Source organism: Agelaius phoeniceus, chromosome 1 (assembly GCF_051311805.1).
Source record: "Agelaius phoeniceus isolate bAgePho1 chromosome 1, bAgePho1.hap1, whole genome shotgun sequence".
Classification (NCBI taxonomy): Eukaryota; Metazoa; Chordata; class Aves; order Passeriformes; family Icteridae; genus Agelaius; species Agelaius phoeniceus.
Window position 1 is genome coordinate 150,822,441 of NC_135265.1, and position 17,866 is coordinate 150,840,306.

At 39.7% G+C, this 17,866-nt stretch overlaps 1 protein-coding gene across 8 annotated transcripts in view; it reads right to left on the reverse strand.

The window, feature by feature from the left end:
• Positions 1-17,866, reverse strand: part of PTK2 (protein tyrosine kinase 2) — a 189,396-nt gene that overhangs the window by 107,492 nt on the left and 64,038 nt on the right. The window lies entirely within an intron of this gene.

Consider the following 17,866-nt stretch of genomic DNA (forward strand, 5'->3'; position numbering starts at 1 on the left):
CTGCAGAGAGCAAAGGACTGCAGGGCTCTGCTCCAGGCCTTGGACAAGTGCACAGAGCTTTCCCTACCTCCTCCTCCTCACAGGGAGGCAGTTTTGAAAATGTGAAGTTAAAAATAAACTAAACTTGATCTTTTTGGCAAAGTGCTCTGAACGCCTTGCTGGTAGTAAAGTGAATGTCTGAGCCCTGGTTCACCTCACTGAGAGGCACAAGAGAGACCCCCCTGCTTCCAGCTGAGCTCCTGTAATGCCTGGCTGCCCCTCAGAGCTTCAGCCATCATCACCCTGTCACCTGCCATGGTGCTCTGTGACCTGCCCAAAAACTGGCTCAGAAAACTATCAGGGGGAAAAAAAAATCAAAACCAAAACCCAGGTGATTTGGTTTTCAGAACTGGCTTAGTTCCATGCCTGGAGCTGCTGAACAGGAAGAGAAGAGAAGAGAAGCAGCCAGGATCAGGGTGAGGGAGAGCATCTCCCCTCCAGCAGCAGCTGTGACAACACCAGCCACGGTCAAAACACACCATGAGCTCAGCTAACAGGAATTAGCACCAGCAATATCAGTGCTTGAAATCTTCAGATTGCAGATAACATTTGTGAGGCTAAAACCTGACTGGAAGTCTTAAGCATCAATGAAATTCAGACGCACCAGATAGAGAAGAAACAACAGCCCATCTGGGCAGGATGTCTTTACTGCTTGAATAAATGGTTGAATTGCATTCATCCAAGGGAAAGGTAGGAACTTACACTGGACAGACAAAAGGCCTCTAATGTCCTGCCCTCGGGGAAGATGGTAAGAGAAGCCAAGGAGAAGCTTCTCCCAACTCCCCCAGTGTCTGACCCTTGAGGGACTTCTCCCACCTGCCAGAGCTTCCCATCTCTGTGAAAACTCAAGAAACCACTACAGCTTCATTGTTCCTCTTTTCTGGCCATCAATGCAAAGGAATTAAGCCAACCTTAGACTCACATTAAAGTCTCTCCTCCTCTTCACTTCTCATGAACAGACACAGATCTGAAAATGACAGCAGCCCCTCAGCAATTCTTTGTCTTCTCCTCACCAAAGGAGTCCATGAGCTGTTTTTACACAAACATTGACTTTAAAGCTGAAACAGGCACCAAAATCTCCCCTCTGGCACACTAACACCAAGACAAGACTGTACAAGCTCCAAACTGCAGGACTCCTTTCCTGTAGGGTTAAAATAGCCATTGCTAAACCCCAAAGGTCTCAGGGTAGGGAGTTTCACCAGGACAAATTCAGGCAGATGAAACCCAACTTCCAACTGTTTGGAATGAAATTATCCAACTGTTTAGAGTGAAATTGCAGTTTTCAGGCTCAGACAAAGGCCACTGACCTTGTGCAGGATTCTCTGCATCCTTCAGAAAAACCCACCCTACCTCAAGGCCACTGGTGAAACTGCTGAGCTTTATTTAAAGTTTATATAAGCAGACAGCAGTGAGAATTGCTACAACACAAAGCAAAAATGAGTCATTTCTTCACAGAGAACCAAAAGAATGCCTGCTTTACTTTATTAATTCACCACACTCCAGCCACTTAATACACATATTCATCAGGTTTTATGTGGCTGAAGAACAGCTATCAAGGGAGGAAAGCTATTGGGGAAACACCAAACCAAGCATTTAGATGTCTAGCCATAGGCTTAAATATGGACAATCTCCACCCCTTGGGAGCAGCAAACAGGAAAGCAATGCAAGACTCCAGTACCTACACACTGAAGTGCTTTACAAGGTGTCATTTCAATGGACAGGCAAAACACTATTATAATGTTTCCATATTCATCAAAACGTGGAATTAGACATCAGACTGACAGTACTGGGTATGGGGTCAGTTTTCACAAGGTTATATTTCACAGAGGTTTTTCTAAGTAAAACAACCCCCTCCACAAAATTAGAACAGCAGTTTTCCTTCAGAATTTGATCATCACTGGTTCCTTACAACTTCTTTTAAAAAGCCCAATGTTTACTTTATGAAGCACCAAAGCAGCAATAAATCTGATAGCTCCAGGTATAGAAACACATGCCATATCTCTGGTTATGGACCTATTAACATTCCCATTAAAACCAGCCCCTGGGTTTAAGCTTGTAATGTGACTGTAAAACTCTGCCCCAGGCCAAAACTTTGTAAAACACAGCTGCTGTTAAACAACTATTTTACAAGAGCTGCCAGTTGTTTTACGATACAAAGAAAGCTCAGATACCAACACCACGATGCTTATTTGGGCTGTTCTAAATTCAAACCAGACTGGTGAGTAATGCTGCAATTACACATCTCAGTTTAAATGAGCAGCTTTAATCCTCTTGGTATTAAATAGACAGGTAGTGTGTGCTACCATGGGCCAGAAACAAGCTACAGTCAACTACAGGAAGGCAGATTTAGATTGCATATAAATCAGAAATTTTGGACAGAGCAACCTGGTCTAGTGGAAGGAGCTCTTGATCATGGCAGGGAAGCTGGAACTAGATGATCTTCAAGATCTTTCCAAACCAAAACCATTCCATGATTCTAGTACTTAATTCTACTGTATTTTATTAGATCTTGTGGTGTAAAAAGCTAATGGTGTAAAGTCAAGCATGGTCAAATTTCTTTGTATGCAAGGCTCTGTGCCAGCATCCCTTAGAGCTTCCAAGAGGAAAGACTATTGTTCTCCCAGGGCTTGCACTTCAGAGAAATCCCTGTGATTTCTCAGTAATGTCAAGGACTATTCCAAGACTGGGGGAGGAGCAAAGCAAAGCAGCCCTGGTGATACTGAGTGGCTCTGCTGAGATGCTGCTGTTGTACCCAGACTACAACACAAGATGTATTATTGCTGAGATGGTTTTCTTTACTGTGGTGGGAGTAGCTGAGATTTAGGCAAGTTGAATCTGCCTAGAAGCCATTTCCTCTCAATGTGACTCCTGACACATTCCCACATTTACTGATTATATCAGAAACAAAGTCAGTGTTATGACTTCCAGTAGCACAATCAAAGTTCTAAGTCACGTTTCACTATGAGCTTTGAGTACTCAGAAATTAAATCATTTCCACTAATGAGACAGTCAAAAGTCATTAAAAAATATTTAAATCAATTAACTGCAAATTGGTTAATAAAGTGATAGTAGAGTCATCTCATAAGGAAAATGGTTTCAATGCAAATAATGTCTTCAACATCAGCAGTTTGATAATAAAAAATAATTAAAAAAAATAAACAACACTTTCTCTTATTAGTGTTGGCTGATGGCCAACAGAGCTAACAAGTTCATGTTACAAGGAACCAAGCTGTAATTATTCACATTATTCACACTGTGACTCCATGTTGTCCTTTGTAGATACCATGAAATCTTATTATTCTTTAACCTTCACATTCTGATCCCCATCTTAGGCTTGAAGGCATCGATATCTACGAGCTGAAGCCCTTTCCAGGTGGCATTTCTGCAAAATAACTTGGCCCATCTAAATTCAAACCTATACAACCTATACATCTAAATTCAAACCTATTCTGAAAGAATCTATAAAATGTATTAGAAAAGTTAAGAATCTAAAGAAGTTCAGTAAGGATTCAGAGTTCATTTTGTTCTCTGGTGCTGGTGTAATAATGCTTCTGCAAGACTTAAAATACTTTCAAATATTACTTAATTATTAAAGTAAATAAAAGATTAGATTTAGATTGCTTGCACCTTTGATAAAAAACACTGCTTTACTGGACAGACTGACTGGAAATCAGCTTTCCAGAGAACCTGGATGTCTTGGTGGACAATAAGCCAACCACTAGCCAGCAAAATGTCCTTGCAACCACCAGGCTCCTGGGCTTTGTTACCATCCTGACAAGAGAAACATGGACATTATGGAGACAGTGCAATGAAGGACCACAAAAACAGGTCAGGAATTTGAGTGTCTGTCACACAAGGAAGGGCTTAAAGAAATGGGATGGTTTGGCCTGGGGAAGAAAAGCTCAGGGGGATTTTCCAAATGTGTATAAATACAGTGAAGATGGAGCCAGACTGCTCCCAATGGTGCCAAGTGAGGACATGAAGCAATGGGCATGAAGGGACAAAACAGGAATTGCCATTTTAAGTATTAGGAGAAGGTTTTTGCACTACACAGGTGGCTGAACACTGCAACAGGTTGCCCAGAGGTTGTGGAATCTCCATCTGTGTGTATTCAAATCACAGCTGGACACAGTCCTGAGCAACCTGCTGTAGGCTGATCCTGCTCTGAGCAGAGGCAGAGGAGGACAGATCTCCACAGGTGCCTTGCAACATCTGAAATTTTGTTATTTGGCAATAAAAACCAAATTAAGGACTTATTTCACACTCTAAAATTATAAATTATCCAGAATACATCTCACATCAGAGAGTAAACATCTCGTGCATTTCAAGCTCAATCCATTTTCACAGCTTGTATTAAATCCTGCTGGAACTCACCTTGCAAATATTAACTTGACTATCTCAACCTCACAGACAGGAAAGGTGTAAAGTACAATTTTAACTAGGATCCCCATGACAAAGCCTGTATTTTTGGGGCCTGTTTTAAGAGTCAGCACATTGCTGACTTTTGGTATTCCATCACCTGATACAAACACATCCACAGCAGAGAAGCAGCAAAGGTGCCAGGTGCGTGACAAGTTCTTTTTGCATTTCCTTGATGTCAACATCTTGTTACACATTTAAGGATGAAACCTGGAGAAAACCATTAGGTTTCTGATTTCAAATTAGGGATGGATGCAGAAAGAAAGGAGAAGGGCTATTTTTTCCTTTTATCATCACTTTAGCCTTCAAAGACATTCGGTAATTTCAGCTATTTCCATAAGTCACGTTGGAATGCCCCTGTTTGTTCCCTGCTGAGTTTATTTTTCTTGTACTTCTTCTTTCAGCTAATGCTGATGTTCAAAAGCAGAAGAAAAACGGAGCAATCCTTTGTTCCACTTCACCCTGCCTTTCAGCTACGTTCACTGGTTTTGGTAATATTTGCTATGACTACATCCAAGAAGACATTTATTTATTTATTTCTCTTGCAGTCTCTTTTTAATCCCTTCCTGGTCACTGCTTTCTCCCTACTCCTCCAAATATATGTATTTTTAAGTGTAGTATTTTTAGCCAAAAGCATTTACCAAGGCTCTCAGATCAAAGTATAAAGCCAGACACATTAAAACAATTTTAAAATCAAGTTCTTAGTACCTACTTTGGCCTACATCATCTCACCAAGTACTTCACTGTATCAGCATGAAATAAAAAACCAGTACTGGCAATTCCATTTTTTTCCCCTCAGGGAATATTGCCTGAACAGTTACTAAATCTATGTCTCAATACAGTTGAAAGATAATACAGACCAAAGTCAAAACAAGTTTAGCAATACAAATTGCCAATATGGGAACATTTATTTCAATTATAATAATGTTTTAGGAGATTAAACATTCAAGGAAGCATGAAGGAGGAATACAGACACAGCATGAACTGCAAGACCCACATGAAGTGAAGCAATATGACAATCCTGGGCCTGTAAATGTAAGACACGTATAACTCACTAAAAATCAATAATAAACAAAGTATAAATAAATTAATGTATCACCTAAATTAAATTAAACCATGGCATATTCCCTGTACAGCTGCTATGGTCAAAGGCTGCTGAAAAACTCAGAGTGGATTTTGCTGAGGGCCAAAGAATTCTGAACTCTGAGTGCATTTTGCTGAGTGCTGTTACTGGGGTAGCTGCACCTTGGGATGAAGGGACTGAGAAAGCTTCAGGGGACAGACCAATGGTTAAACGTTTGTCCTGACAAGCAGCAATTTTCCAAATGTCCCAAAAAGTCTTGTGCTCATCCACCCTGCATTCAAAACACCACCCATCCTTCTCACTAAAAATCCCACAGGATTAAGTCCTAATGTACCTTTAAATACTCAGTTTAACCCAATTTTATTGTAACATTATATAATCTGTGCTATCAGCTATTCCCTTTGGAGTTAGCACCGTTTTCTATTTTTAATATTAAAAAATTAAATAGTGAGGAAACATCAGTTGTGTTGGGAATACAAGAAAATCAATGTCTGTACAAGCTTTAATTAGAACACAGTATCCAGTTAGATACTTGCCTAATTTCTCAACAGCACTCTGAACTTTCACTGTGGTCCCTTGGCACCACTGAAATTCAAATAAACACTAATCTCCCCTTAAATTTTCTGTTGCTTGCTTCTAGCAAGCTCTAGAGAATTAGAGGGGTGCAGTTTTATTTCAAAAGGCACCAGAGAAATGAGCAAGTAACAACTGTGCAATTTTAAAATGAAGATTTAAATTAATTTCTGTGTATTTTGAAGCTGCACTGCTTGTTGGCAGCAGCCCTTCCTACAAATATTGAAATAAGAGACTGAAGGAATGAATTCAAATAATCTTTTCTAACACTCCTGTCTGAAACACTGCTCCAAGGAGGACCCACATAGCCCAGCTCTTCTTCCAAACAGCTTTAGAAGCAAATACAAGCAGGGAGAGTTTACTGTCCTTCTTGAATGGTAAAAACTAATGAGAATTGGTGATGATGCAAGTGTGCTTCCAAAATTAAAAACCAGAACTCCCTGAAGCTAGAGGCAGCAGAGGAGAGCAATGAGGTACCCCAGCTCCACACTGTCAAGGCTTAACACATTTGGCTTGGCTCCATTCGATTTTACCTGGGATTTCCTGGTTTTATATTATTGAATGACACCATCCCAGCCTATAATTCAAAATGTTCCAACTATCTTTTAATGTTTAACCCCCTTTAATAATTTTAATGTCAGATAAAAGGCACTTAAGTGCTCAGGAGGAACAGCATGACAACAGCCTCGCTTGCTGGCAAGGCAATGGCCTCTTACAAAATTCAATGACCTGTAAAAAGTTTTCCTCAGGTCTATTCTGGTTCAGGTGTTTTTCAAAGCCAGTAACAACAGCCCCTGGTATATGGGCAGAAATGAAGAAAAACGTGATTATTTTCTCTGTACTCTGGCTAAGGCAAGCTAGAAGCAGATAAACATACACTGTATGGACCACTTCAAGAATTTTATTAAAAATAAAACAAAAACCAACAAAACATAATAAAGCCTAAAAAGGCAATTTAAAAAGCAATTTAAAACACCTCATCCACTCCAAACAGACCATCAGGGCCCTCTTCAGACTTCTGGAGTCAGCACCAATGATTCCATACTGCTTTGGATCAGAACACAATTTATGGATTCCCCACCAGTGCTCTCATCCCAGGTGGATGCTCCTGATGTGCTGTGTAGGGCAGAATCCAAAGCCAGAACTCCCCACCTCACTGCAGCTGGAATTCTCCCTTGGACAGGGTCCCTTGCTCCCACACTATCTCCAGAATAATAGAGACTGTGCACTGCCCAGCTAAGGGAAGGGCATTCAGGGCTTTTGCTCCTTTCAATCCCCATGAAGCTCTGAGGTTTCTGGTGAGGTTTTCCAGTGAATGCATCATTAAATCTCTGAATGGAACCATCAACACTGAAAAGCTCTGAAAATTGGAATCATCCAAGGAAACACCCTTGGTGTCCATCCAAAGCATTTTTTAGTCTTTTACCTTAAACTAGTAATACAGGGCTACTGAACCTTTCTTAATTAATTAAAGCAAGTCTAATATACCACAGATCCTGAAGTTGGACATTTACGCTGCACTGAGAAATAAGGAATTCACAATTTTAAGGGAAAGCTCTCACCTAAATAACAGGATTACAATATAAAGTGGGTTCAGAATGTGTGTTTTGGGGGTTTCCTCAACCTGAAGCAAACAGAGAGAAGTGAGGCAACAGCTTACCAAAGTATTGATGTTAGAAAAACTAATTCATTTTTCCTAGAACCATCTCCACTATGTATGAAAGATCAGCTAAAAATTTGGCTTTGCATGAGACACAAATGACCAAAAGGGTTAAAACTTCTAGAAGAGCTGAAGAAGGTAACAGCTGCAATTAAACCATTCTACTTCCAACTGAGTCACTACTTCCTGAAGTTTGTAAGCTAAGGGAAGGAAGCCATTCCAACTGGTATTAACCAGTTCAAACACATTTAATTTAGGACTTCCTTCAAGAAACTTCTCTGAAAGTAGAATTTAGTATTTAAAAGGATAAAATATTGGGTCTGTGGTAGAAAAATTAATTGGAACCAGGAAGAGGTGGGTTCAATCCCCCAAAGCAAGACAAACTTCAGTACAATTAAGTTTCCTCAGTTTTGTCATTTCCAATTGTGGAAGGAATCATGCAGGAACACCACAAGAATAATCAATCACCGTACACATGGCACTATTTTCATCTCCTCTCCAAGCTCCCCTGACAGGAGACACCCTGGGTCAAAACCTCATCATGCTTTGCAACACATGAGCCATAAATACAACACAGCTTGTGCCAAAACCCACATCAGCCTCTTCCACTAAAGCAACTGTTTGGGTTGCTCCATCTAATCCATCTCATCCCACCTGAGATAACCCAGATATTTATTTGTTATCTAATTTCAACCAACAGGGAATGGGGTCAGAAATATCAGAAATATCTAATTCAACTGCATTTCAAACCCAGAAGTAAAATTGAGTCTTTGCATGTTCTGTGACAGCCCATCCATGGTGGATCAGCACAGACCCAGCAGCACTGAGGTCCCAAACCACCAGTGTGAGCATATCCTCATCATGGCAGGGGAGCAAAGGAGACAGGGGTGACTGGTTTAACATCTTCATGGTTTAACATCTTCATGGTGGAGAAATTCAGGCACACCTGAAGGTATCAAGTCAGCAGGTTTCACTAGCCCCACAAGAATTTACTGCACCTTTTTAGAATATATTTGATAATGGACAGGTATTAAGTAAGAAGCTCATAAAGATGCAACTTACTTTACAGTGCATTTTTCTTCTATTCAATTATTTCCCTGGAAACAATAAATCAATTCCCACCATCACAGTGATGAAATATGCAATTTGTGTGTGACAATCTCACCATTTGCAGAAACAGCAGGTGGTAATAAATTAAGTTGGTGTTACACAAACAAGACACCTCCATAAGCTAACACCCCACACAGAGAGGTATCAATCCATCCCCTTCAAGTCTCTACTAGAACATACAGGAATATTAATTGGAGAGGGGGGATGCACTTGAACATGTGCAGTTTTTAAATGCTGAATTGACTTGGCCTGAGAACACAATCCAAATGGATCGGGCAATTAAAACACCTTTGCACATGAGCTTCAGGAAGCAGAGTTCTTACATATTTGCAATCTGTGCTCTTAATATGCTTGAATTAATTTTAAAATAAATACTTCATAGTAGCTAGAGAGAAAATAGAAGAACAATCTCCTTCAGCAAGGAATGTGTGTGCTTTAATATGCAGAAAATATTTCTGCACAAAACCTGAATGTTGTTGTGACAATACACCTTCCACACCACAAACATCAGCAAATCAGAGGTACCTGGGTCAGAAGTACCTGGAAACACTTAAAACCCTACCTAAACTGAACAGGAGCTAGCATTAGGAAAAATTGTACAAATGGATAAAATTATTAAATATTCCAAAGACTACAGTATTTAATCAGATTACCGATTTTAGCCTGAAATTGGGTCTTTGGGATCTTTGTGACTTGGAAAAGGTTCTGTCAATGCTTACTAAAGGCAAGGGGTGAGTGTCTTCAGCATCACACAATCCCTTGCCAGCAGAGAATTATGGATCAAGATTTTTCTATTTTACCCCAGGTTCCACAGAAAAGTCAATGGAATTTCCAGAACATCTTCTGCACTGTCCAAAAGTCCAGAGAAGCACAACTGAAAGAATGAAAGGGCAGAGCAGGAGCCTTGTGAAGGGAACCTAAAAAAGGCAGAACTCCAGATGGGAGCTTGATCAATATTTTCAAGATGATCCATGAGGATGGATAAACTGATATTAAAAGATTGTCTAGAAGTCTCTAATGCAGTGGATACAGAAGAAACTTAAGGACAGGCTGTAGACAACAGTCATGCTCACACATTCTCCTGAGAGAGTCATAAATAGGAGATGCTGTCCAAAGAGACTGAAACACTGATGGGTTAATTTTTTTTACATTAAGAACATCCATAGAAGTTTCACTTTTTGCTTCTGCTATTGAAGGTCAAATACAGAATTATGGAATGGTTTGCACTGGAAGAGACCTTCAAGTTCATCTCATTTCAACTCCTGCCATGGGCAGGGACACCTTCCCCTATCCCAGGTTGCTCCAAGCCCCATCCAACCTGACCTTGGACACTTCCAGGGATGGGACATCCACAGCCTCTCTGCACAACCTGTGCCAGGGCCTCACCACCCTCAAAGGGGAGAATTTCTTCCTAATATCCAATCTAAACCTCTTGTCCTTCATCTTAAGGTGGCTCCCCCTCATCCTGTCACTCCAGGCCCTTGTCCCAAATCCCTCTCCAACTCTCTTGTACCCCCTTCAGGCACTGAAGGGGCTCCAAGGTCTCCCTGGAGCCTTTTCTTCTCCAGGTTGAACAGCCCTGGCTCTCCTGGTTTGTCTCCACAGCCAAGGTGCTCCAGCCCCATGATCAACTTGGTGGCTTCCCCTGGACTTGTTCCAAAGGCCAAATATAACCCTTGGGGCTTCCAAAAAGTTCAGATGAAAGTACAGATACGCAGCTTTGGCAGCTTTTGCATAGACTACATTTATCAAGTCAATAGATGACAGTGCAAGATGATGATTTCCATGCTCATAAAAGACTGAAATAAAATCAGAAAACTAAAAGAAGTCAAACAATATTTTTATTATAGAACAAATCAGAAAAATAAACAACCCTATGAAAAAAAGCCCATCTATGAACACATCCAAAAAGCCTACACTGTATATATTCTGATCCTTTAGAGTGTTCATATGTTTAAAAAAAAACCCCAACAACAAAAACTAAGAAAATTAAAGATGTCCCATCACTCAGGCCTTATTTTTCAAGTTTTTTTGAAAAATATTTTCTTGCACACAGTTTATGTTCTCTTGTACAGTTTAACATCCAAAGATCATTAAAGGAATTTGTCTGGTTTCTCAGACATGCCTGTGTTAGAAGCTACAAAATTGATATATGATCATTTCTGAAGAGTGTATTTGTACAGAGGTTTGAGTTAGTTTTTCAAAGGCAAGTAAGTTGTCACCAGAGGCTGCTTCACCAACTTAATAATTTATCCTTGCTGCTGCCAAAGCTGCAGAACTTTCTACCCCTTTCCTACCTGCCAAGCATTTCCTCATCCACTCTTCCCAACCATGGAGCCCTTGCTTCCCTCTGAGCCCTCCTACTACTGCTGCTTAAATAATTTTTGAGTTGCTTTTACACATTAAGACAGAATAAATCAGTCTGGCCTTATTTTTTTTCTGGTTTTGGTGAGGGGTTAGTTTTTCTTGGGGTTCACAGTCTAAAACTGACACTTCTAAGCCTCTGCTGCTAATCTATTCAATAACATTTACTGATTTTCAATACCTGGTCAAGAGAGAGGTGAAGAGGAAAGACAAAGGGGGGCAGAGAACAGGTAGGAGATGAAGAAGAACTATTCCATTGCAATGGTTAAAGAAGGCAAAAATTGGTGAGAATACCAGTATTACAAATTCAAGTGTAATTTCCAACTTCAACCATCTCTTTTTCCTCTTTCTTTAAAGTCATTTATCAACTCTTAGCTCATACCCAGCCAAGTTTGAACCAACTAAATGGACAGATGTGAATAAAAAGACCAAGAATCTTTAACAGGGGCAGAAGTTGATGGAATTCTCCCAGATCAGGATAGACAAGTAAGGTTTGTTTGCATCTGATACAAGAAAGCTGATGAGCACCTGTAATTTGCACCAGAATAAACAAAACAGCTGATCCCTGACTATCATGGCACCTTCCACAGGTCTCCAGCCAGGCACTGGAATTTTAAAGAGGTGATAGGAATTTTAACAGGTAATGAGGAGCTTCTTTTCCACCAGAGAGCAACTGAACACACGACAGAACAAGTAACTACATCGAACTGTAAAGGAAAAGGTTAATTTGAGATATGCCTGGCACAGTCAACAGCAGCATAAGCACAACTAACCTCTAATTATTTCCCATTATTTTGCAAATGTCAAAGTATGGTCTTTAAAGATGCTCAGCATTTGTCAGAAACATGATTTCATTACATTTTAATCAGCTGCAGAATATTTCACTTAGCAAGTGAGTTTCATGGCTGACAGGAATTCGACAAGAAAAACTCACTTAAAACGCAGTTATGTTCTTCTGTCAAAGACAACACCACTCAGAGGAAAATCTGAGACATCAAGAGTTAATACGATTTGCTCTGAAGAAATGAGCTGCAAATGATTTTCACACTCCAGAAGGAAATTAGTTTTCCCACTTTAAGAGGTGAACAGAAAAATACTTTGCTAATACAAAGAAGAGTACAGAGCAGCATACTTGATGAGACTTCATGGTTTACTCTACCCCTTTAGGCAAAATAAATAAATTTTTAAAAATAAATAAATAAAGATCAAGCCCCTAAACAAAGAGCCCCAAGCCACTATCTTCCCCTTACTGCAATCCTACACATTTAAAAAGTTTTAAGAAAGACCAAATTCTGATTCATTACTGGGCAACACTAATTCCTTATTTAAGATGTCACTTAACAGTGACTGAAAATATCCCTGTTCCACCCTTATTTGTGGAAAATGCATTTTTCACAGCAAGAACTTGCGCTGCACAGACTGTGACACTTAGAGCAGAAGTGAGATAGGCACAGAGAGGGTGAAGCTGTAAGAAAAATCCCTCCAGAACAGATCCCGGCGGATTCTCCAGTGCAGAAGTGGCAGCACAGCCCAGCCCCATTTCCCCCCTCACTGTCATGATCCCCTGCCATGCTCAAGGTCAGAAAACTCAATTTATTTCAGGACTTCTTCATCAGATTTGAAGTTTCTGGGGCCAACTCGAACTGTGGAAGCTTTTCTAAACACCAATGCATGCTCTTTTTTTTTTTTTTTTTTTTTTTTTTTGAAAACTAGACAACTCAAGATTCTTCATTGTTCTAATGAATCAAAAGAAACTCACAGCATAAAGATTCTGGAGACATAGACAACTAATACCAAAACTAAACACAACCCTGGTTCAGTTTCTATTTACTTCACTTTTATGATATGCAAGGTAATTTATTAAAAACATCTATTATCCATCTTCCCTTGAATCGCAATTCAGTCATAGCATTTAACAGGACAGGACTTGAAAAAAGTTAAATTATTTCCCTGGTGTGTCTGCTGTCATTGTTAAGTTTTGTCACCTGCAATATCTGATATTAAAAAAACCAACCTAAAATCAAGAGTTGTTGCTTTTAGAAACTGGGCAAATGTCCAGAAAAAAAATGCTACATACTTTTCCCTCATTTTTCAGATGTAAGACATAAATTTTAAATTGGATTTGTTCTTTCAGAGTCTAATTTAAAGAAGACAATATATTGCTGTACAGCATATATTAAACATACAGATCGATCTCAATGTTTTAAAAGGCACTTAGCAAAGATGTATACCAATATAAGATATTTACAAAGAAATTATTTTGGATAGAATTTATCAATTCTTATAGGATATTTTGCAGGAAAGGCTTAAATTCCATGTTTGTTTGTTTCAATGCACGAAAATTAAGATTAAAGGGAGATAACAAATTAGGCTGGGAGTATTACTATAAACATGTTGTTTTGACAGAGAGCTCTGAACTTATAAATCAAGTTATTATAACATTTATATCATCTTCTCTTACATGCTAAACAAAACAGTTCACAGTGATAAAACAAATAGCACCTCTCTGGTCTGAAATGAAAGAGAAAAAAGAAAAAAAACCCACAAAGTAATAATTAAAGCAAAAAATAATAGTCCATCTAAAACTTTAGTGCCAAATTGCACTGTACCATCAATGTCAAAGAAAATACAGGCCAGAATTAACAAATCCACAACCCAAAGTGTTCCAGATCCACTCTTCTTCTTCAGCAGGGCCTTAATTCTGCAAAGCAACACCCAGCCCTGTGCATTTCCAGCAGACTGGAATACACAAATGTGGTGGTGGTGGTGAGTGCTGGAATAGCTGAGTGCACCTGGAGAAGGAAGGAGGAAGAATTCAGCACGTGAAAGGACCCAGCCCAATAAAATCTGCCCAGTCAGTCACAAAGGACACATTTTATGAGCAACTTTATTGCAGTGCAGGAAGTTGTCCTTGGGAGAACAGAAGGGCACAGCTCAGGTCCTGCCTACTGCCTGATCTGAGATACATTTCCTAGCAGAGAAAAGAAATAAAGCAGCACATTTTTATTCCCATTTACAACAAAACTGGAGCAACATGAACAACATGAGTGCAGACTGGGTATACAGAGCAAGGAAAGTCCTAAAAAGAGAAGAGAAAATATTCAAGAATTTTGTGGAAATAACCTACAAAAAGTTATAATTTAACTATTGTTTTGTACAATTATTGTAGGGCTGAGGCATCACGTGTACCACAGACAGCAACAAAACTGAAATTCATGATAATTCTCACATTAGGGAAAGGGAATGACTCTCACGTCCCAAAATGTAGCATTATTCCAAAAAATCACAACCTCTTGTTTATGTTCCTACCACTGAACAGGAAAATACTCACTGGATTGAGACATCAGTGACTGATTCATAAAATAAAATTATTATTCTTGGCAGACATAAAAAACTATTTTAAGTTGAGGTTTGGTGTTCTCCCTTTTAATTTTATGTCTTCAAATACTGTGCTCATACTAATCTTTCCTGAATTTCCCAATACCATGCTGAAAAAAGACAGAAGATTTGTGACTGCAAGTTTCAAACCTGTCCTCATTTCTCATTCTTCTGAAGATGCACCAGCCTTTGCAACCACACAAGTAACCTGAGACACCTGGATGTAAAAATCCTTCAGCCAGTGTTTCTGACCTCTGTGAACTCATAAATACAGACCCAAGTATGATCCCATCTTATAGCCTGTTTCAAGTATGAGAGTTTTTCCCCCATTTTGATGGGTTTTTTCCTTGTTCCTGTTATATTTACACCCAAACCCTCCTACTGTGGTTTATTTTACTTTGGCTTGACTGTGATTTTAACACTAAAAAAACAAACCAGAGATAAATCTGGATTAAACAGAAGTGACTGGTTGCCATTGCTTTTCCCTGCTGGATAAACATTAAGTGTGTTTTAACTTGCCTGGCTTTTCCTACAGGATGGAACAGGAATTGTGAACATGACCTTGCTGTGTATCCAGGAGTATCCAGGGTGTGCTTGTTCCTGATTTCAGATAATTCCCATTTCCAGCTCATTCCCACTCCCATCTCCAACAGCCACTGCTCCCTCCCAGAACAGACCAGACACAGAAAAAGCACAACTACAATCCCTTCAAATTTTAGGAATTAACAATTTCAGAGATTCCAGACTGATTTCAGCAAAAGCAATTAAGGACTAGGAAAATTCTGAGTAGAAGACTACCTGAAGGAGGGTTTATCACAGAAATTATTTGGCAGCCACAGCAAGTGCTCCTGTTCCTACTGCAACACCTGAGTTTTCATCAGTGTGGGAGATTACCTTAACTGCCCAAATGTATCACAGCCAGAGCTGGGAAGACAAGTGAGATGTGGCAGATAAGAGCATTATTCCAAAAGCATTTTTATTGCACCTCTAGACTGACAAAAAATATTTAAATTATATTTAGATGAGCAAGTTTGGTACTTCAAACATGAAGTCCAACACTACTGGTCAATACAGGTCACACAGTTTGTTCCAGGAAAACTAAATTAATGCAACCACAACCAGCAAAAAGTTTATTCAGTACCACATAAAACCAGAACCTATACAAACACCAAAATTACTCTGGAAAGAAGAAAAGTAATGGATATTTTCCTACCAAAGGCCTGATGATGCCTTTTTATTCATATATTCAGTTTATATATCCTGTATCTGTAAAACAGTACATAATATACTTTATATGTTATATTAGATACTCTATGAAATATTATGTGTATGTATTTAAAAATATAAAAGTAAAAGCAAGAGATTGATTGTCTTTCATTTCAAGGACAGGAACAAGGAAGAAATTCTCCAGTGGGAGAATGGTGAGGCCCTGGCACGGATTTCCCAGAGAAGCTGAGGCTGCCCCATCCCTGGAAGTGTTCAAGGCCAGGTTGGATGGGGCTTGGAGCAACCTGGGATAGGGGAAGGTGTCCCTGTCCATGGCTGAGGGGGCTGGAGTGAGATGATCTTGGGAGATTCCTTCCAACCCAAACCATCCTGGGGTTCTACAACATCCTCCCAACTCTGTGTAAGAAAACCACAGGCACTAAGTCCTCACAATTATAACCAGAACAAAATCCTCTTAATTTTATGTTCAGAAACACATGCAGAAAAGCCCACCTTCTGCTAAACCTGGTTAGCTGATAAAACATTGACTCACTGACCTGACAGGCACCATCCCTACGTGCCCATCCCACTTCCATGCAGAGGACACTGATTGGAACAGCTCAGGGTGTAAATCTTAATTTCTTTGCTGCTCTTGTGATAAACATGACACAGGAATCAGCCCTGAGCTGGGAACAGATACACAGCTCCTGTCACCTGAGCAGTGCCTTCTCCCTCTTGGGAGGGGATGGGGTGGATATCTGCAGCACCCACATGCTCCTATTTGACAGGTACAGCTATACAGAACCATAAATCAGAGACCTTTTAATTCTGCCAGCATGAGTCAAGACTGCTGCAATCAAACACCTGAATGGACAAAAAGCTGCTGTTCAAGTACCTGGCAATGCAATTTGTTGCATAGGAATCATTTGTTAGGATCAAATTGAAAAGGCTGCTCTACTCCAAAGCATCTTTGTTGCAATTCTTCAGATTATCTTGACCAACCATCATGACACAGCCAAGACAAAACCCCCTTTGAGCTGAACACACTGAGATTTCAGGAACATGATTCCTACTATCTCCCCATACCAGCAAGAACAGATCATTGCTGAGTTGCAAACATATTAGCAGAAAAGTTGTGAGAAGAGTTTCAACCCTATTGCCCCTTATCTTCCAAAATCAACTAAACTACAGACCACACCCAGTTCCTTCCCACTCTCCTTCCCAGAAATAAAGATGTAACAGGACTGCAGACCATTACTCACCCTGCAATCACTTATGATGAAAATGTTCCTTGCTTCAATGACCTCTACATAGATGTTAAAGGAGAAAACTCAGATGGTATGGGAATCCATGACCAAATACTGGCAATTCAGTGATTAATTTTGCTTCATCCAGAGGTTTTGTTCAAGTGAAGAAAGTCTGGTTTTACTTTTAGTTCTACAGCACAGCCAACTGAAGTAAAAAGGTCAGCTTTGAGTCTCAAAATGCCACTGTTCAGTTCATTACCCTCATCCCCTGCTGATGTGATGCTGCACAAGACATCACTGAAGAGCTCAGTTGCTGTAAGCTGCTGTCCCAAGGCACAGCAGAACTGAAACACACACTGATTTTACTCCTGTATTTACTCAAGATGAGGAGACTTAGCCCATGAAAAAAGCTGTTTTTCCTTAGACATTTCCATGGTAAAGCAAGGGACAACACTTCATTTGCAGATTCCAATTTAAATAGGAAGTACAAAGTCCTAATGCTTGCTGTTATGGATCTGAAATCACTGGCAGGAGAAACACTACTTCAGAAAGCAGTGATAGTGCCTGGGGAGAGGATTAACCAATCTCCCTTCTGGCAAAGTAACAAACCTCAGTTATCAAATCAATACATGGAAAAAGGGAATTTGTTTACAGGTTATTTTCAATAAAATGACTCAGCAGGATTGAATACACACAGAAATGCTTTTCTTAATATCTATGCTAAGCTACATTAAATATCAGAAGAGGACAATCCTACCCTCTTTCCATATGCCAATAAATCCATGC